The following is a 22,753-nucleotide window of genomic DNA, read 5'->3' on the forward strand; positions in this document are numbered from 1 at the left end:
TTGTTTGGGTATGTTTTTGTTGAGAACCTCCACATATGTGGGTGTGAGTTGTATAGGTGTATGTGGTGTTTGAGGTATAGTGATTGTCTTGATAATCTTCTCAATGCCAGATATGCTGGTTTGTGAGGGAGAGAGTATAGACTCTATGTTCCTAATATAATTGCATCTCTCACAAATTGTATTCCTAGGTAGTAGTAGTAGATGGTTGTCTGTGTACATGAGGCAGTTGCTACACTGTCTCAAGATACCCAGACTGGCAGGAGAAACTGTAGGAAGTTGTGGATCCATATTTGTCAGAATCTGAGGGAGAAAGGCCAGGGAGAGCTGAGGGATAGACCTAAAAAGTGTTTAAACCAAAACTAAGAGGCTTATAATAACGCTTACAATGTAAACAGGTTATAAACAAGCAGTAATAAATGCAGCAGAAAAGATGCAACTGAACACTTTAGAGAATAAGCAACAAGCAGCAGAAAAGTCAAGATGAAGTAACAGATTAGGGCGAGGAAACATACAAATACAGTAAAAACAGCTGAATAAAGTTTTTTTTTAGTAGAGTGGAAAGGGTGAAAGGAGGAACAGAAGATAATTCAAGGTTAAGAAACTAAGGGGGTTGGACTTCCCAAACAATCTCTCTGTATTAGGTAGAATGAGCTGATGACACGGGACGGGGGGGGGGGGGATGTCCCAGCTCTAATTAATAGTAGGAACGGTCAACTGCAAAAGCCACCAAGTTTAAGAACACAACAGCGATTGGTCTGGAGGGTAGAAAAACAACAAAATTCAGACAGAGATCAAGCAAATATATAAATGCAGACACAGAGAAGTAATAATTCAGTCAAGCAAATAAATAAAAACAGCACAGCACTGTTAGGAAACACTGAAACAGTTAGATCAAGTGCAAAAATGTATTTATATCAGCTCTGTATTTCCAGATTGTTTAAGAAGCAATCTCAGTCAGGCACAATGGAGCTTCTAAGAAGAAGATCCCAAAGTCACACAAAGGTACTAATTTTATACCAGTAAGATAAAAGACCATTCACTGTAATAATTTAATGCATGGAACTCAATGAAGTGTTTTCTCATGTAACTGTATAACTAAATAATATAATTAACAGCTTTTTTCCCCAGGCTTCAACTGAAAAGGTGGCTGTTTTAATCTCAGTCTGGCCTTCTCTGTCAATGAAAGCACTAAATAGATATATGCAGCATCTGGAAGTGATTGTAATACAGGAGTTAGATTCTTTTTTACTTAACCAGCAAGTGGCCACTGAACCAGATAAAGCAAGCTGGTGAGAGTCTGCATAAGGTAACTAGGTAAAGCAAATTGAGAATTTCAAACAGCAATTAACTAGAGTGGAAGATGAGGCAAGAAACCAACTATTTTCCTCTTTATAATTTTTATTCATCAAGAAATCATATTATGTTACACACAGACACAGACACTCAGGCACACACACACACACACACACACACACACACACACACACACACACACACACACACACACACACACACACACACACACACACACAGTCTGTCTTTGCTCTTTTTCTGTTCCGGAAACATTTTTAACTCCTTTGTCTCCTCCTTCCTCCACTCTCTCTCCTTCAACTTCATCATGTTTTCATAAAATACAGTAATATACCCAGATCACCCCTTGATTTCTTTACCTGCCCCCAGTTCTATAAGTATAAATAGTCTATGTCTACTGACACTGGGCTACTCTCCTCTTGACCGGGTGCTTCACCTAATGCTGTCCATTCTTGAGCTACAGCTCACAGCCCTGACCCATATGAAAATGTTCCAGATCAAAAAAAATAGTTTTGGCCCTTGGCCCTCAAACATTTGTACCTGTTCTCTGGGGTCTGGTGGTACATGATTACAGTAACCTTCCTTCTGTCAACTTGTCAATCCTCCTGCAAGCTGCTACAATGCGGCTTAGGCTGCCAGTGTTGTTGGGGGTAGCTTAGTTTTACCTTTTTTCTCAGCTCTCCCTCACCCCGTCCTTCTTCCCTTTTCTTACTTTTTGTGAGATGGTATTCCCCAGATCAATTTGACATTTGACTTTTTTCCCAGCACTTCATAAACCGGTTCACTAATCTTGTCAACCAGCCAACTTCTTATTGGCCTGGAAGTGTGTCCATCAACCCAGAGCACAGCCATTGGTTTTGTCTCTCCCGTTATTTTCTTGTCATGTGACCACCCTGTGTTAGTGCCACAATATAGTACACGTGCCCCTTCAAGATAAGCTCATAATTAGCAGCAGCCTGAACCCCAACATTTCAGCCAGTTATTGGATAGATATCTTTGGGCCATATCATGCAATTTGGTGTCTCTGCAGAAGCCTGAGTATGATTGCAAGCTTGTTTCTAAGTCCAAGGGTGGGGTAGGCTTGCTGGTAATTTTTTGTATTTGTCCAAGGTGATGGCACTAATTAAGTTACTCAGGCTACTGCTTTATAAAAAAAACAACACCTCTTCCCCAAAGATAAAAATATGAATTACTTTCTGTCTTTGTATATTTCCACAGTTACTTGTAATATATATATATATATATATATATATATATATATATATATATATATATATATATATATATATATATATATACTCTTTCACAGATTCCTTAAAATTAGGTTTTCTAAGTGGAACCGGATCACTCCATGTGCAGTATATTTTAGTCCTAGAACTAGTCATACTATCAGGAACAAACGTGTAGTCAGAATTAACAACAACAGTGGAAAGGAATCCAATTAGCAAAAATATAGACACAAAACTGAAATTCTGTCTGCGCTGGACTAAAACTATGAACAGAATATATGTTTTTTAGCTTTATATGATAGAGAGCAGCTGTCATTATATCTCTTTACTCATGTGTCACGTGATTTTGCCAGGAGTTTTTAAGTAGTGCCTACCTGAATGCAGGACTGATGAATGCAACACTACATACATTTATAAGCTACAAGCAGCAGTATATACAACTAGACCATGCTTGGTTCTGCAAAGCAGTCCCTTCAAAGAATGTTTAAAAAGACCCTAACAGAAAAACCCTAAATGAATATCTCTTTTATGATTTGCAGCTGAATCCTAGAGTGAGCCTATGGATAACCACCACCCACCACTATCCATGGAGTTTACATGGCAAAGAGATCAACGGTAGTAGGTTGTTAGGTCTTTCTTCCATATCTCACATTCATACCTATAGAAAATGTAGGGTCGTTGATCCACAAACTGCATGCCACTGGATTATAGGAGAAAACCAAACCACCCAGAGAAAACCCGTGCAGACACAGCGAGGACATGTAGACAACAAACAGAAGGCACTCCATCCAAGAACTGAACTGTAGAATACATGGCATTTAAAGTACAAACTTCACCATCTCTGTAAGCCATGCTTATGGCATAACAACCCGTAAGGTCAGCACAAGTAGCAACTGTCATATGCATAAAGGAAGGCCTAACCATAAAAAAAAAAAAAATCATTCCTTTTCTTAGCAGATACTTTAAGCTGCCGTCTGGAAGAAAACTTGGTCTTCTGAATGAATGGAGAATCACAGGAATTTGTCTTATGTTCTCTAGCCAGCCTTACCTTTTAATTAGGTTAGTAATACATTTTGCACTCCATGTCAGGAAAGTCTCCCCTGACGTACACGTGCTTCCTCCCTCGTGTCTATACCTCCTTATGTTGACAATCCTCACTGACACAGATCCCATCCCTTCTTCATCCTATATAACAACATTGGACTTGAAACTAGTTTGGTGTGTAATTAAACAAAGCTAAAGATTGTCAGCCATTAATGCATTCTGTGAACATAGCCAACAACTGCATTAAAAGAGAAGCATTAACATACAAGTATAAACAAATGTAAGAACAAGATGAACTATGGTCTGAACAAACCATTATCTTTTTTCATGGTTGATTGTTTTCTGTTGTCCTAAGTAGTCCTAGTAGTGCTGAAGAGTTATCATGCACTCAGAAACACAAATGACTTATAATATAAATAAAGACAATTGGCTGTTTTTACAAAATCTAAGGCATTTTCTTATAAATAAAATAGAACAAATGCAACCTTCAGTTAGACATGAAGCTCCAAAACTCATTGAATACCTTATTCTTATCACAAAACAGCCTTATCAGGGTACAGGTTATTTGTCTAATATCTATAAAATTGTTAAAAAAACAAAAAACTATCATGAAAAATCATACTGGGATTATTATACTTTAATAAACAACCATCCTCCAGTTGAAGAAGAAAAAAGTAATATTCTAAAATCTTCCAAATTTTCTACATTATCAAAATACTGGCAATTATTCACTTGGAGATATCTACATAGAAGTTTCTATACACCACATAGGTTAGCCAAAATGTATTCTATTGAAGATCAATGTTGGAGATGCCATACCAAGATAAAAGCAGATTGGCAGCATGTTTTTTATGAATGTATATGTCTCAATATGTACTGGAAATCCATTAATTATTTTTTTTCAGACTGTTTATAATGATAATTTTCAATTAACAAAGTCTTTAATTTTATTCAACTCTCCTATTCCAAACTGTGTACCAAAAAGACACTAAAATTCTATGGTCACTATTGGCAATTTCACGTAAAATCATAACTATACACTGGAAAAATGAGGCTTCTCCTACGTTCAAGGAATTTGAGACTTTAACAACAACAGTTGCTCACATGGAAATATTAACAGTGAAGAACAGAACTAAAAGATCTACTTCTTACTATTACTCTTGGATGAAAGTACTGGAAATACTTGAAAATATCGAAGAAGATATATCATCTTATGTTTCTAACTTTATATAATATAGAATTTCAATGTTATTTGCATAGACACCAATGTAAATAGTTATATAATGGTTTGAAGTTAGTAATGTTTTAGAATTGTAAATATGTTATTTATCTTTATTTCATGTAATGTTTAAGACATCTTATTTGAAATAATAAAAAAAAAATATTTAGTGAAAAAAGAAACACAAATGACCAGGACTGCCACCATTCCGGTGGCAAACGTGTACAGCCATGCTAAGTACCCAGTATTGAAGGAGATGATACAGGCAGCTCCAGCCAGCATATGGAAGCCTAACTTTTTTTGATAGCTGAAAAGGCTGAGAGATCTGTTTTATATATGTGCAAAACATAACAAAACTGGCAACTTTTCTCAAATGTCTAGCAGTTCCCATAACAAATTCTAAGAATGAAATGCTGAAAATGAGTTATCAGACACCTAATATAAAAAATATGTTGTTATGCAACAGTATGCTAAACTTTGCTTAATTAGCCAAGTCAAGAAAATAATTATGAATTACATAAAACAAGGCCTATGGACCTGTAATATACACTGTTGTTAATGTGTGTGCCTAAGCCCTCATGAAAAATAATAGAATGACAGTGGCACCAGATAATAGCATACCTTTTGAGAAAAATGGATGCAAAACAACTGTCTCACTATGCAGCAGGTTTTAGAACATTTTTAATTCAATGCTACCCAGAAGGGAATGTTATGATTACACACTGTAAGTTATATTCCAAAATCCTTTCCTTCCAATTACAAAGCAGACCATAAATGATTACTTTACTTTCACAGCATAATACTATTACACATTTATTCCAGCTGCCCTTCACTGAGCTAGAAACTGAAAATTCTCATTGTTTGCTGGATACTATACTTGTATTTCTTGGCTTTAGATGCATTACACAGTATGGACACAAAGTGTTTTGTTTAATAAATGTTGCACATGTTATTTACAATGAGTGCGCTACCTCCTTTATACAAAACAGTCTGATTTGTTAACTGTGTTTCCATTATCATAGGCTGTCAGGAGTGATCCAGATTGCCTGGAAATATATAAGCACTAATAACCACACTAGTAAGTCTCTAAATTTGACAATCCAAGATCCATAGCTCTGTTCCTTCACATTTATAAACATTTTGAGCAGTCGTACTATAAGAATATTTACAAATGCTAACACTTTTCTAAGGATTATTTTAATTGCATCTTATCTTTTACTTTGTTCTTAAACTCAGTGTTATGGAAAAACTTGCTAAATGTATGCAGTTATTTATTTGTCTATTACTGGATAGGTTAGTCTCACTAGAATAACAGTCTATTTTCGCAGAAGAACTGAGATGGTATTCATACTGAGTAGGGAAAATTTGGCCAGGGAACCTAGGAGCTTTTGCAAGTCTTTTGTATTTTACATCCCTACATCCCAACCACTAGGTGACAACATAGGGCTGCTGCTGACTTGGTTGTCAGACAACCAAGATGGAGGACCTGTGAGATATGGAGTGATGTGTGTTTTGGAAGAAACAGATTGAGAGTTGACGGAAACTACTGGAAATGAAGAAATTATTATAATGGAGTTCTAGAAGGAGGTTGATTACTGACAAAAGCATTACTGAATTTGAATGAGTAAACTAGTGATCCAGAAAATGGAGTAGAAGCATTCTGGAGTGAGGTAGGTGAGTGATGTGGATGTACAATCAGAAGAAATGCAGTTTCAGTGGAAAATCCAATGGATTTTGGAGATAAAGGAGCAGAAAACACTGGTGTGTTCAGCTGGTGGATTAACTAGTTTTAAGGGCACATACTGGCATCATGGTATGAAAAAAAACTTATGTTGATGCTTTGAGAATAAGAATACAGGTGTGGTGTTATGCAACAGCAACAAACTATAAGTCGCAACTATGAAGCCTGTGATAATAATTAATAAAATAAGGAATGAATTTTGTTTAAATAGATATGATGTTCTGGAGAATATAATTTTGCCTTTAGCATTTAGTATAAAAGATATAAGAGCAGTAATACATTTGAGGACTGAGGACATCTGTGACGTGACCCTTAAAGCATTTAGGTTATTAGAAAAAAATCATGTCTGAGGTAGAAAAGAAAGAAGAGATTGTAGCATAGAAGGGCTATTTATTTTTTCATTTTTGATTGCAACTTAAAAAGAAAACATAAGTACAATTCAGAGTTCCTGACACTGGCATTGTTGAGATGGAGTCTTTTCATATCAGTTTATAAAGAAGTGCATGATATAAAAATGTATTTGATGAAAGAAATCTATGGACTGAGGGATGGCAAGTGTTTGTAACATTAAATGTGATAGAAGGACAGATAAGAGAGGGACTGTGAGATACTGCGGACAGCCAAGGGAATGTTTGTTTTTGTTTCTGTGGCGATAACAGGTATTCAGTGCAGTACTGGGGAAAAGAAAAGATGCAAACAATATGAAGAAAAGGGACATGCAGCAAAAAATTGTGATAATAAACATAATTCCCAAGGGCATTTTTTGGTTTGATTGTCCAATGTTTGAAGAAAAAATGATTGACCTTTAATAATTGGCTTAGTTTCTGGTGTCATTGTCAGTATGGGAAAACATAATTAGTAGACTGCTTTGCTTTGCCAAGGATGGACTGCACCTGTCCCCCGCTGGGCTTATGGATATTGGCTAAAACTTTTTCCACCCCCTTAGAGCCTTTTTAGGCAATGCTAAATTGAAAAAAAAACTACCAACTTAAATAAAACCCAAAAGAACCTAAAGGTGTTACTGCTCACTGCTAGGAGCCTTAACACAAGAACAACTAACAAGCTCTCCTCACTTTGAAGAATATACACGTATGTGCCATTACCAAGACGTAGTTACTCCAGCACTGCAAGGCTTCAGTGCCTTCCACACATTTAGACCATCAGCCACACAGACAGGGACTAAAGGTAGAAGTGTCTCGATCTACATCAGCAACAAATATACCTCTAGACTCATTAAACAAGATGATGTCTTGGAGCTCATCCACATGCAAATCACCATAGGTAAAGTTCCTTACCATATCCTGGCAAATTATAGGCACCATCCATGCCCCAAGAATTCCATCACTTATATCTAGACCTGCTGGAGGCACTCATCATCTAGCCTAATGCACTATTCATGGGAGACTTCAGCTACCCCTATATAGACTGGGAAACATACTCTGCTTCCAATTTGCAGGCACAATATTTCCTAGACTTTATTACACAAATACCCTTGACCAGATGATGCACACTCCAGCTAGAGGTTCAAAAATACTCACAAATATGGGAAAGTGTTGCACCCACCCATATGTCAAGTTCACACTGGGAAAGTCGGATTGCAAAGCTGTCTCCTTTGAAATAAAAATCAACATGGAAAACCTATAACACATATGAACTATTTTAAAGCAAATTACATCCCATTAACTGAGTTTGTCAAACCTCAATGCCTCTCTGAACCCTGAGTTCACAGCAACCTATGCAAATGGGTGCATAGAGGCGACTGTGCCTACTAGAAGTAAGAAGAAAAGAAATGCCAGAAACAAACCAGACTGGCAGAATCCTAACCTTAACAGTGTATATAACAAAAGGAAAAAAGTTATGGCCAGAATCAGAAAGGGTAAGTCTCATAATGGCAAGAGCTCACTAATTAAACCAAACAGAAAACTAAGAAGACTAATTAAATACAATGAGGCTAATTACATGGTCTGGATAACCTCTAGGCTAAAGGCAACCACAAGGTTTTCTACTGTTGTGTCTGAAAGCGTAACGGTAACACACAGTAGTGTGCTGAACTGGTGGTAAATGGTACCACCTTCACCAAGCAGAGTGACATAACGAATCTGCTGGCTGACAAATTCAGTTTTTACTTCACCCCCCCCCACTTTCCCACTGCCTCTCCCTACTAAATCCTGCTAGCATAACCTCCCCAACTATTAACAGGGAGCATTTCATGGCAGCACTCACTAAGGCTAAAAACACAGCCTCAGTGGGCCCAGGCAATATCTCAGGTTGCCTCCTAAACAGATTGAAACATAACCTATAAGGACCAGTTGAGTCACTTTTCAACTAGAGTCTCAAAACAGGTTATGTACTACATGAATGGAGGACTACAATAGCTATCCCTCTTCACAACGCTGAAGTAACAGCCAGCCCATAAACTACAGACCGATTAGTCTGACTTTCCAGTTCTGAGAAAGTCCACACTGGATGAAGTAGACAAAAGTGCTTACCTTTTCCATATTGTTTTTACAAACAAATTGTATTTTACGATGCACTGTGATAATAACATTGTGACATGCTAACTATCAGATTTGGACATGTTTGAGCAGCCTTTGTTTTTGATAAACAAAGACATTGGCACCCTACAGACACTGGACCAATTCCAGGCTGGTTTTGGCAGGGAAAGGTCATGCCTACTTAACTTGGTAAACTTCCTTGATAGGGTTACTAAGACAATGGATGAGGGGAACACAGTGCATACTGCCTACTTAAGGCATTCAGTACATTACCCAGACTCAGGTACTGATGGCAAACTCACCAAATTAGGCATAAATGCCTACTCACTGTTTTGCCAGCTGGCTCACAGATAGGACCCAAGAAGTCAGGATTGGGGAGACCACCTCTTCCAAGAGACCAGTCACAAGCAGAGTTTCAGGGCTTAGTGCTAAGGCATGCTCTTGTTTGGAATCCACTTCTCAGAGGTCAAAGTTTACATCAAAGGGCTCTGGCTCACCACGTTTGCAGAAAACTGCAAATTGGAAGCTATCATAGATCCCCCACATGACACCAACATCCTGTTACAGGGTCTAATACATGCAAATGACTGGTGCCAAAGATATAGATTAAAACTGAATGCCAAGAAGTGCATTACAGTGCCTTTTGGGAAAAAGTCCACCCAGGTTAATTATTTCATTGATAAGACACCATTAAAAGTTGACCCAGTAGTTAAGGACCTGGGAATATATAAGGACAGTAATCTGACCTTTGGCTAACAGATAGCCAAGGTAGTAAGGAAATCATTCTATGTAACCCAATATATAAGTAAAAGAATTATGTATAGGTCTAGGGAAAGTTATAGTACTTCTTCCTTAGCCCTTACTAGACCCCTCATTGAGTACAATGCCCCCCTTTGGCATATATCTGACCAGGCTATACAGCAGTTGAAATGCCCACAGAGATTCCTCACAAAGAGAATCCAGGATGTTAACACATTATCCTGTACAGATCACTTTAAAGCCATATCTCTATACTTGGTCTTCTACAGGTTACTGAGAGGCCCTGTACAGATCACAAGGCTGTATCTCTATACTCGGCCTTCTACAGGTTACTGAGAGGAGATCTGTCGCTGGTATATAAGGCATCCTTAGATCCAACCTTGATGGACCTTTTGTATATCCATAAAACAAATAGCACCAAACACACCAGTCCAAGGATATAAACACTGCATGCAACATAACTAGAACATGCTGGCAAGACACAAGAAAGATATGTGTTTCAAAGGATCCCCATGCTCTGGATTAGGCTCCCTGTCCATGTGAGGCAGAGTCTATTCCTAACCCTGTTCAAAGTTAACCTTGACGATTGGATGGGAAATCAAAAATTCACCTCCAGTCTGGCCCCCATGTCTCTGATAGTTAGAAGATGGCAGTAAATACTCCTTAACTAACATACCCCTATACTAAGCCTTTACCATCCTCCTACCTAACATACCTCTCCAAATACATGCAGATGTTACATGGGGACAAAGTTGGGTTGTTGTGCAGCTATGCTTATAAAGGCCCTGGTTGTTGTTAGCCTAGTATATACCTACGAACTTATGAACATATAGCCATAGAAAACACTGAAAAATGATGGCAAAGATGATGAGACATACAATTTTGTTAAAGGAAGTACAGAAGAAGAAAAACTGGAGTATTGAGAAAAACATGTTGTTATTCTGGAAGAGAATAACCATGGACTGTTGTAAAATGATGAGGGGGAGGAGGGTGATTTTGTTGCAGGAGAAAAGCAAGAATAAAGTAATAAAAAGTAAGGAAGGAAAAAAATAAAACTTTTCAAAAAAAAGGCAAAAAAAAGGAAGGGATAGTATAGATATATAAAGTGTTAATGTGAACAGTATTAGAAATGTTATCTCTACAGTTAGTAAGTGAATGGTGGAAGAAGGCAAAAGCAGAAATTAAATGTTTACTAGATACAAGATGTGTTAAAACATGAGAAGTGAGGCCTTGTTGGGGAAATAAGATTATGTGTTCTTTTACTGGAAAATCTCACACAAACTCTGCCACAACATGTTGTGAGGGAAAGGTTAGTTTGATTTTTGATTTCTTGTATTTTGTATTACTTTAGCTTTCTTCTATTTTTGTATCTTGTGATTTGTTTTCTACACACTGTGTTTTACTTGTAGTCTGCTTTTAACTGCATTTTTAAACTAGGAAAGATACCACATCTGTGTCTCTTGTGAGTCACATAGAAATTAAGTTTCCACCCTGGTGCTGTTGTGTTTTTAAACTGAACTATCTTTCTGTTTGCCTGACCCTTATGTTAATTTGACCACATATCTCCTTCCCTCTCCACTTTTATTGGCTGTTGTGAGTAAGAGCAAAGTTATCATTTTGTAAAATCACCCCCTTTCAACAATTTACAATTATTGGCCATCCCACTGTATTCCATAGAATCAGACTACAAAGTGCACAACCCCTTGCAGTCTGTCTTACTCTTTTAAAATTAGTGGCTCTTCACTTAGATAGCTAACGCTTAAGTTACCCTCTCTTTCATATCTAACTGCTTAGTACACACTGCCGTGCTTAGGATATTAACCCATTTTCTTCATCCAACTTTAAAATCTGCAACATCTATTGCAAGACCACCAATTATTGGAAAGCCCATATTCTGCTTCTCACTAGTCATCTTGGGATTAGTAGTTTTGTTTTGCTCCTGGTGAGAGAAGGAGCACAGGGATATTATTTACTGGAGACTTCTGATCACAAGTAAGACAAATAACTGCTTCATAGGTGCCAGCTTGGAATTTGTGCTTATGTTCTGCTCCTGATGAGGGAAGGAGTAGAGTGCATTGATTCCTGACTGTTTCTGCTTGAGAAGTGAGTGTGCTTGATGTTCCTGATTGGTCTGGTTGTTATTCAAGGTATCTACTAGGAAAAGGCTACAACAAGCCTACAGACCCTTGCATCATCTGCATCAAGATTGTGGATCACCAGACATTCTGTGGCCTCCTTCAGATCTTGGGAATTGGTGCTCCTGTTTCGCTTCTGGTGAGAGAGAGGAAGCAAAGGAGTATTGTATCCCAGCAGAGTGAAGCTCTGGTGAGACCAGCATGTGTAGTAGCCAGGCAGTAGCCATTCATGTCACTCTCCTCTTTTTGTCATTCTTGACAAGCTAATTCTTTGTTTTCAGTAAGTACTGCTTGATTTATTTCTAACTTCAGAATATCTGCCTAAGTACTCCATCCTTAAGTCATCAGGGTCTACTTATTAGTTTCCTTTCAAGTGTTTGGCAGTGCCCTGTACAAACACAAATACCTCGAGTGACATTTTTTCATACAAAAACATGATTGGAATTTCACCAATACCTAGTTGCACGCAAGACAACTAGTTCGCAGTGACCAGCACTGCCCTCTGAGTTGCAAACCAAATACTCTTGACATTGCTTTATATTCTCACTCCAGCTGTCTAATCTATAAAAAAGGGCCTGTTGCCATGGATATGAACTTTCCCACTTTCTCCATTACCAGCTTGGTGGATATGGGCATCCTGTGGCATTCTAGAAATTGCCTCATGTTTACTGACCTCCAGTTAATTCTCAAACAAACTGATATGGTATGTGAGAGATGTATTTACACAATGTCACTGGAGGCAAAGCTCTCACATAAGAGTACTCCTAATGTCAATAGGATTGTTAGTAGTACATACGCTGCACCCATCACACACAATTCAAAGCAGATATATAGACCCATATATGCTGAGGCACTTAAATGTAACCTTCCTAAACCCCAAAGACCTCCTAGAGGAAGAACACATAACAAATACCCTCAACAGCCCCATATGCACTCTTTCAAAACAACACCACATCAACACATAGAGCCACATCTCATGGAAACTCAACTTCTAAGCCCATATGGCAAGCCATCTCACAATCCAGGTCTATATTATGAAATCAAAAACCCGTTTCAGTGAACACCACAACACCGACACACATAGCCAGAACCACAAATACGCCCAACCCTCTAAACAGCGAAATTTCAAATCTCGAATTGTCATAGTCGTCCACCACCACGTGCTGTATACTACATACCCAAACATAATAAATAAAATGCATACATACACTAACCAAACCCTACTTCTAACCCTACACTAAACCTTACATACATTACTATCTATGCACTTACGTTAACCCGCACCCTAACCCTAAGGTCCGTAACTATCGCACACTTACCCTACAGACATATACCCAAACAAAACAAATAATCCACACACATACACTTAACAAAACCCTACTTTTAACCCTACACTAAACCTTACATACATTACCTATCTATGCACTTACCTTAACCCGCACCCTAACCGTAAGGTCCGTAACTGTCGCACACTTAACTTACGGAGCTACACAATAGATGGGTCAACCATGACACCTCGACATTTCATGTTTTGTGGTCTTGAACGTTTGCCGTTACTGTAGTTTGCACTATATGTGTTGGTGCTGTGGTGTTCGCTGAAATGGGTTTTCAATCTCATAATATAGACCCCACAATCCAGCATTCTGGTCATTGGAGATTCCATCATGAGACACACTGATGTCCATCTCACCAGACTGAGTAAGGAGAAAATCACGGTCAGTTGCTTATCAGGGGGTCTAGGATCCAACACACTGTGCATGCCCTCAGGTCATTGGACCACAAGTACCAGTATGACTCAGTCATAGTCCATATGGGTATAAATGACCTGAGATGTACCTCCCTAGACTATATGAAGAGAGATATCATGGAGCTCTTGGAATATGTATCCCAGGCTGGTATGAGCCTAGCATTAAGCAGCATTTTACCTTCTCCAAGGATGATGCCACAATACGAACAAAAGACAACTGACTTTAATAATTGGCTTGTTTCTAGTGTCATTCTAAGGGAGTGTAATATTTGTCAGGATGGAAGGAGCTGATCAACAGACCATGTGGCTTTGCCAGGGATGGTCTGCATCTTTTCCCTCTAGGTTTTTGAATATTAACTCAAACATTGCCTTCCACCACAGTGCTTTTTCTAGGCAATGCCAAACTGAAAGTACTTCCAACTTAGCAAATCAAAGCCTAAAGATTCAGTGCTAGGAGTCTAAACAAAAAACTCCACTCCACAGAAGTGCTCTTCACCCTAGAGAATGCTGATATCTGTATGGTTACTGAGATATGGTTTAAAGCCACTGAGAGCACACCGACAGTGCAAGTTTATAATAACTTCCACACATTTAAGCCAGCTACTACACAGACAGGGACTAAAGGTGGAGGCGTCTCAATTTACATAAAAAATATATATACCTCAAGGATGGTCAAGCAGGACAATGCATGTAAGCTGCACCATGTTCAAATCACCACAGGCAATAATCCAATACCACTTCCTTGTAAGCTATATGCCCCCTCTATGACCCAGGAAACCCATACCATGTATTTAAACTTATTGGAAACACTCCCCATCCAACCCAGTACCATAGTCATGTGCAAATTTAATTACCCCACTATTAACTGGGAATCCTATATGACACCAAACGTACAGACACCAAGATTCTTGAATTTTGTAAACACAAATTCCCTGAATCAGATTGTCAATACACCAACCAGGCGTGCAACTATACTGGTCCTTGCTAATATGGGGGAGTGCTACACACCCACTAGTGTAATGTCTTACCTGGTAAAGTCAGACCACAAAATTGTCTCCTTTGAAGTAAAAATAAAACCTGGACCCCAGCTAAATGTGAACTATTCAGGAAATACTCTAAGGCTAACTTCCTCCTATTAAGTGGCAACTTGGCAACATTTTGAGACCCCATGAACCCTGAGAACACTACTACCTATGCAGAACTGTTCACAGGAACCCTATATAAGCTTGTTAATAGCTGCATAGAGGCAGCTGTACCCAACAGGAAGAAGTACAGAACTAACTCAAAAAACAAGCAACCCTAGTGGAATGACAAAAGCAGTAGGCTGTATAACGGAAGGAAGAAAATCATGGCAAAAATGAGGAGATGAAACACCCAGCAGGATGAAAGCACTCTCATCAAACTAAACAAGCAACTCAGAGGACAAATAGTCTACCAAAGCCAAATTTGAGGTAAATTTGTCCTCCCAGGCCAAGGACAACCACAAGGATATTCAGCTATGCCTACAACCTCAAAGGCAATACATAATTGTGGACAGCACGCATTGTAAATGGAGGCACCTATACTGAGCCAGAAGATATAGCAAACCTACTGTCTGATAAATTCAGCTGCAACTTTACACCTCTCTCCCCCTCAACCTTCCCTCAGGAAATAGCATCAAATATAACTTCCCCTGCAGTCACTAGGGAACAGGTCCTTAATGCTCTCTCTAAGGACAAGAACACTGCATCCTTGTGCCCAGACAATATCCCAGGATGCCTTCTAAATAGCAGGAAACATGATCTATCATGCCCTCTGGAATTACTATTACTATTTAACTGTAGCCTCCAAAAAGGCTTCATGCCTCATGAATGGAGAACAGCAGCAATCATCCCTCTACAAAGGGTGGGCCATCTACAGACCCTGGAAACTACAAATGCATAAGTCTAACTCATCTCATAAGCAAAGCCATCGAAAGAATTTTCATGGAAATTATCAATAATAATATAGTAGACCTCCAGGCACTGGATCCAATCCAATTTGGTTTTGTCTGGGGCAGGTTGTGCCTACTCAACATATTTGGCCAAGGCATTTGACACAATACCCAACTCAGGCATTGTTAACAAACTCAGGAGGTTAGGAACAAACCAGTATGTCCCCCAGTGGATAGCCAACTGGCTCACAGATAGGACCCAGGAAGTTAGAATTGGGGAGTCCACCTTTACAAAGAGGCCAGTCACAAATGGAATCATTCAGGTATGGGTCCTTAGACTGCTCCTTTTTGGCATTTACTTCACTGAAGTCACGGCCAATGTCAGTAATCTCTGGCTGACTAAATTTGCAGATGATTGTAAATTAGGAGCTGTCATTGAATACCAGAGTGACACAAATGTTTTCCAGGAAGGGCTGACACAAGCAAATAACTGATGTCAGAGCCATGGACTAAAATTTTCATGCCAAGAAATACATAGTAGTATCCTTTAGAAAGTCATCCACCCCTAGTAACTATCATATTGACAACACACTCCTTAGAGATGACTCAGTAGTCTAGGACTTAGGGACACACACAGACTGTAATCTAGACTTTGACCATTAGATTCCTGCAGTCATGAGGAAATCATTCTATGTTGCACAACTTATAAACAAAGGTATGGCATCTAGGTCCAAGGAGGTAATTGTTCCACTGTATTTGTCGTTCACCATTCACCAGACTTGTCATTGCACACAATGCCCCCTTTGGTATGTACCTAACCAGGGATATCCACAGAGGTTTCTCACTAAAAGTATACAAAGTGTAAATAAAATGTCCTATGTAGACCACTACAAGGCCCTATCCTTGTGTTCTGTCTCCTACAGAGTGTTGAGGGGAGATCTATGCCTGGCATACAGGGTATTGTCAGATCCCACTCTGATGTACCTCCTGCATATCCACAAAACAAACAGCACCAGAGCTACCCATTTTAAAGACTTAAACCTTGCCTGTGATATAAACAGGACCTGCTGGAAAGAAAGGTATGCATGCCAGAGACTACCCCATCTCTGGAACAGGCTCCTCATACATGTGAAGCAGAGTTCCTCCCTAACCCAATTCAGGTATAATTTGGACATTTGGATGGGGAACAGGAAATTCATTCCTGGTTTGGCACCTATGTCTCTAATGGACACAGGCAACCTGTAAATAGTTCATCTCCCAGGCCCATGCTTACACTTATCAAGGGTACCAGAACTTGTCAGAAATTCGGGATGCATGGCTAGGCTTAAAAATGCCCTTGTGGTCGTTAGCCTGGTAAATACCTATGAACCTATAGACCTAAGAAATGAACGTTCAGGTATAGGGATCTTGATAAGAATTAAAATGAAAGATATTACAATACTAATACTTGGTAGGATGGAAGTGACTGAAATAAGAAAAGGGGAAGGATATAGAAGATTATCTACAATTCATGCATACACAAATATGACAGACATGAAAAATGTGTTTACTGTCTTGGTTAATATGCTTATTATTATGATACAATACTTTAACTGTAATTTAAGGAAGGAGAAAGTAACACAAGATGTGAAATTATTGATTGAAGTTATACAATTTGGAGTACAATCGGGAGAAAATAAAAAGGAATCGACTTATCAGAGAGGGATATTTAAGACAGAGTATGTAATATGTTCAAATGCAATGGAAGAAATAGAAGGAGGTGTGGAAATGGCCGAGTTTGCTGAAAATCTTTGTGTGGGCAAGAATATGTCAAAATAAAAATATAATAAAAGGACAAGGAATAAAAAAGCTAATGAAGTTAGTGAGACAGAAGAAAAGAAGCCAGAAAGTAAGAAATTATAGGAAGAACACAAGACAAAGATGAACGTTTTATGGTAATTGGTCTGGATGCTGTAATTTTTAAAGAAAAATGTAAGAAAGTATTTTAATGATAGAAAATAAAATAAAAAAAAAGATATCCAAGAATATAAAGAAATAATAGAAGACCTTCAAAATAAATTGTGAAAAAAGGACACAAAATAATATAGTTAGTAAATTGTACAAAAAAAAAAAAAAACAAAGAGAAAGTTACAAATGTATTATTTAGGCAAAGATTTTTCATAAATGGTAAGAAGATGAGGTATCAAATTATTTAGGAAAATAAAAGAAAGAAGAATGGATGCATTACTTGATGAAGAGGGTGGTATAAGATATAAACAAAAAGAAGTGATGTAAGCAGTGGAAAAAATGTCGACAGAATGTATGAAAAGGAATAAGATGACAAGAAGGAAAGTTATGTTAAAAACATCTCAAGGTACTACAACAGAACTGGAAAAGGAGATTACTATGGAATGAACTGCAGGAAGTTATAAAATAAGGGAGAGAAGAGTCAAAACCAGGATTAAATGCACAAACCTATGAGTTTAAAGGAGAAGGGCGATGGAAGAGAACGTCTTATTGTTTAAAGTATTAAATTCATAGTTAGATAAAGGGAAAGTGCAGGAAAGAAGCATGCAGTGGGGTAATAAAATTTAAATGGAAAAAAGATGAAAGGAAAGACATGAGAAACTGGAGTCTTACAGCTTTAGGCAATACTGATAAAATATTTATGAAAATAAAAAAGATACAGTAAGTGATGAATAAAGTTATAACAAATGGTGTTTTGGTGTAAAACAGAGAGAACTAAAGGACATTTTAATAACAGTAAAAGAAATAGCATGATTTTGATTAAAACTTGAAGTAAAAGTCATTACATGTGCTGTAGAAAAGGCATTTGATAAGTCATGAGGCATTATTGGAAATTATGAAGTGATATGAAATAAGTAAAAGTAGTGGGTGAACGTATTGGTAAATGGATGAATAGGAAAAGAGATGCAGGTAAGGAGGGGAGTTAAGCTGAGATGTTTAAGTATGTATATTTTTGTTCTAGTAATGAATGTAGTTATTCAGACTTTTGCATTAGAAATGGATGAAGTACGTCGAAAAAAGAAAATAAATTGAGGTCAGTGGTGCAACAGGCAGCACACTCGTTTTTGGTGCAGAAGGCTGTGGATTCTATTCCCATAGTGGGTAAACAGAATACTGACACTGCAGTGTAACAACTCCTTAATGTATTGTTTGGATGAGATGTTAAACTAAGGTCCCATCAACTTGAATTGGTGGTAGCTCAGGTTGATGTAAAAAATTCCATGGCAACTATTGAAGAGTAGTGGTCCTTTATTTTATACAACTTTTTTTTTGTCAATTTTCTTAAAACATCCTCATCGTTTTTTTTTGATAATTGACCCTCACTCCTTCAACAATCATAATATATTTTTTGTATAAAGAAAACGACCCAATTTGTACAAGGCACCTTTGCAGAGATGTGCAAAAAATATACAGGTAAAAACGAAGACAAAAGTCAAGAAACTGCAAAGGTGAGGCTCCAGCACAACAACCTCAAAACATTCAAAATGTATATCCAAAGTATCGAATTTACTCCAAGAACAAATCAAGGATTTGGATTCCACTCGGCTGCAACACAGTTTTAATGGTACACAAGCGCTTTCACAAACAGCTTCTTCAGGTGTATAACATCCATTAAAATACACACACACCTTATATAATACTTAAAATCAGTCACATGACTCTAATTAACAGTTTTAAAGACATATATACATTCTGATATTAGTTCCTCTTGTCAAAGCTTACAAACCTAAAAATGCATATAAAAATATAAATATTAAAAAACTATATGAAGGATATGTTAAAAATGTGTATATATAAGTGTGGGTGAGAATCAACACTTTATCTGTTCAAAGGTCTCTTTTTCAACACTGGTCTTATAGGGACAGAATCATTCAGTCCATGTCCTGAACTGGCCCTTAGCCTAATAATCCAATCGGCTTCCTTCTCCTCAGTCCTTGCTTTAATATCACCCTCTCTTATATCAATAAATGTTCTACCTAAGACAACAAATTCAAAAACATGTTTAAAAACATGTTGATCATTAGTGGCTCATACATGCTTAGCTAATGCATTAAAATTGCTTTTTTTCTTTATGTGATACAGATGTTCCTTTATTCTGTCTTTTAAAGGGCGATGTTAGAATGTATATATGTCTTTAAAACTGTTAGAGTCATGTGATTGATTTTAAGTAAGTGTGTGTATTTTAATGGATGTTATACACCTGAAGAAGCTGTTTGTGAAAGCACTTGTGTACCAATAAAACTGTGTTGCAGCGGAGTGGAATCCAGATCCTTGATTTGTTCTTGGAGAAAATTCGATACTTTGGATATACATTTTGAATGTTTTGAGGTTGTTGTGCTGCTGGAGCCTCACCTTTGCAGTTACTTGACTTTTGTCTTCATAATATATTTTTTGCAATATACCTGCCAAAATCATTTTTCTATTAAACAAAAGTTCATTCATATTCAACAACTCAGACACCCACAAAGGTTCCTCAGAAAGAGAATAGAGACTAAATCATGGATGACCTCAAAGTACTGTCACTGTATTCCATATACTGCAAAATGCTTAGAGGGAACTTGTGTCTTGGCTTATAAGGCATCCTTTGACTCTATATCGATGGGCCTACTACACATTCTCAAGCCAGTTGCATCAGAAACACTCATTCTGGGATCCTAAACCTCTTCTGTAAGTTAAATAGAATGGTTTGGAGAGGCAGGTACATCTCTCAGAGGTTAACATTACTCTATAACAGACTCTGCTTTCATGCCTTCTCCTTCATGCCTGTCCCTATTCAAGCTTAACCTGATCTATGAATAGAAAGGAAGAAATTATCCCCAGAATTGCCTTCTGTACTAATTATGGACAGTGGCAGCACCTAAATGCTTTTCCTACAATATGGCGCCTATAAACACTCAGTGGAATTCTCTAGATGTAATAACTGTCTCACGCATAACTAATCGCTGTTCTATGGATAGTATATAAATTCAGACCTTGGAACACATTATCAGTAAATTTGCAACTATTTGGATTAGCAGCTAGGCTTAAAATGGCTCAAAAGGTCAATACTATTTACCAATGAACCTGTGAAAAACATGGGTTTGAAACTGAATAATGTAAAAAGTAAGGGGGTTGGTGAGATAAAGAAGATGAGTGGAATTTATTATAGTAGGAAGAAAATTAGTATATTGGGGGTGAGTTTGGGAATATGAAAATATACTGAATCAGTTGAAAGTAAAAATGGAAAAAATAAAATAAATGCTGGTATGGTGGAAACGTTTTAATGCATCATATAATGAAAAGGTATATATTGTAAATGCATGCATTTTGGATAAACTTGCTTATGTTGCAGAATTTATGTTTCTATGAAAAATGGAAAAGGAATTGCTAGAATTTTTTTTCAGTCTGGTATGGGGTTCAAGACTGAATCCTATTAAAAGAGGAATGATATTCAATAAGGAAAGAGGAGGTTATGTCTAAAATTTTCTATTTTTTAGTGCCAATGCATATATTTTGGGTTATTAACAATGAAAAGCATGCAAAATAAAATGGTGTGAAAATGGTTACATGACAGATATGAAAAAATAAGGAAACAAGTACAGAGGAAAAGGAGAGATTATGGAAAGAAAGGAATATGGCGATATGATAAAGTTATGGAAATTAAAAAAATGAAGAATATAGTGAGAAAAGGAATGAGTGGCATTAAAAAAAATCATGCAATATTTTGTGTTGTATATCCATGCAGTGATTTTCAGATGATGCAGTAAAGCAAAGAAGGAGAATGTTTGAAGATTTTTATGAAGATGGCGACTTTCTGTGTAGAACTTCATTTAACAAGATCTCGGTTAAGGTAAAAAGAAATATAAAGTTATAGAAGAAATAATGTGTTATGGTTGCAAATTAGTGGAAAATGTAAACATTGTTATTTAGTATGTAACACTAATAAGGGTGGTATTCATACTGCCAGGGATCATACTTGCAGAAGCCTTATTGGTAGAAAGTGCAGCTATGTGCATATGCAAATGTAGTACTGAGTGCCAAAAAAGCATTTACTAGAAAATGGAAATCAAAATCTAAACCAGCCATACTAGAAGTATTGAATGTAGTGACAGACATAAAACAACTGGAAATGGCATCTTTAGAAAAGGGTATGAGCAAATCACATAAAAAATGGAATTGTGGGAACAGTACATGCAGAATAATATATTGGAGGTGGAATGAAGTTTACTCATGTACCAACTCTTGTGCTCAACGTTTTCTAGAATTCATAAATTCCAATGCCATGGATCAACTTATCCACACCCCCACCAGGGGTAGCAATATCCTAGACCTGGTTATTACCAACATGGGCAACTGGTGCTCCACACCAGAGATCAATTATTCGTTGGTCAGATCCGACCACAAGCTAATCACCCTAGACATCCACATCCCTCCCCAACCCCCCATTAGGGAAACCACAGTAAAAAATTTCTCCAAAGCCAACTACACATTTCTTAAGACAGAAGTGGCAAACTTCACAACACCCATGTTGACGGACAATAGAGCTATGACTGCTGAATCCTACACAAATGCACTTTATAAGCACTTACATGAGTGCATGGATCGTGCAATCCCTAACAGAATCAAGATGCTATCCTTCAAAAAAGGAAGCCAATCTGGTGGTCCCCTGCCATAAACAAACTCTACAACAGAAGAAAGAAACTGTTGCAAAAATGAGTAAAATCCCATGATTGGAGAAACTCCCTGGTCAGCCTCAGTAAGAAGCTGAGATCCCTCATAAAATCCTCCAAAGCTAGTTATGAAAACAAAATCGCCACTAACTCTAAAGACAACCACAAAGCATTCCATAGCTATGTCAAGAATCTCAATGGCAACACTCAAATCTGCTCTGAGTTACAGCACAATGGCACTAAATATACAGAACCAACTGATATTGCCAACATCCTGGCAGATAGATTCAGTGCTAACTTTACCCCCCTGTCATCCCCTAAAGGGCCCATCTCTATACCAGAAGAATGCAAAGTTCCTGTAATCACAGCTGCACAGGTAAAAAACACACTATCATGCAGAACACAGCATCCATGGGACCTGACAACATCCCAGGCTGTGTTCTACATGAACTACAGACCGAACTGGCACCCCACCTAAGTACCATGTTCAATCATAGCCTCACCT

The 22,753-nt window shown here is 37.7% G+C and overlaps 1 long non-coding RNA gene across 1 annotated transcript in view; it reads left to right on the top strand.

Moving 5' to 3' along the window:
- Positions 1-22,753, top strand: part of LOC122815904 — a 629,944-nt gene that overhangs the window by 217,797 nt on the left and 389,394 nt on the right. Inside the window, exon 2 of the long non-coding RNA XR_006367012.1 lies at positions 21,324-21,428. This is a non-coding gene — a long non-coding RNA (uncharacterized LOC122815904). The remainder of the gene's footprint in view (positions 1-21,323; positions 21,429-22,753) is intronic.

This window comes from Protopterus annectens, chromosome 11.part0 (genome assembly GCF_019279795.1).
Source record: "Protopterus annectens isolate FY-2018-M chromosome 11.part0, PAN1.0, whole genome shotgun sequence".
In the NCBI taxonomy this organism is placed as follows: Eukaryota; Metazoa; Chordata; order Ceratodontiformes; family Protopteridae; genus Protopterus; species Protopterus annectens.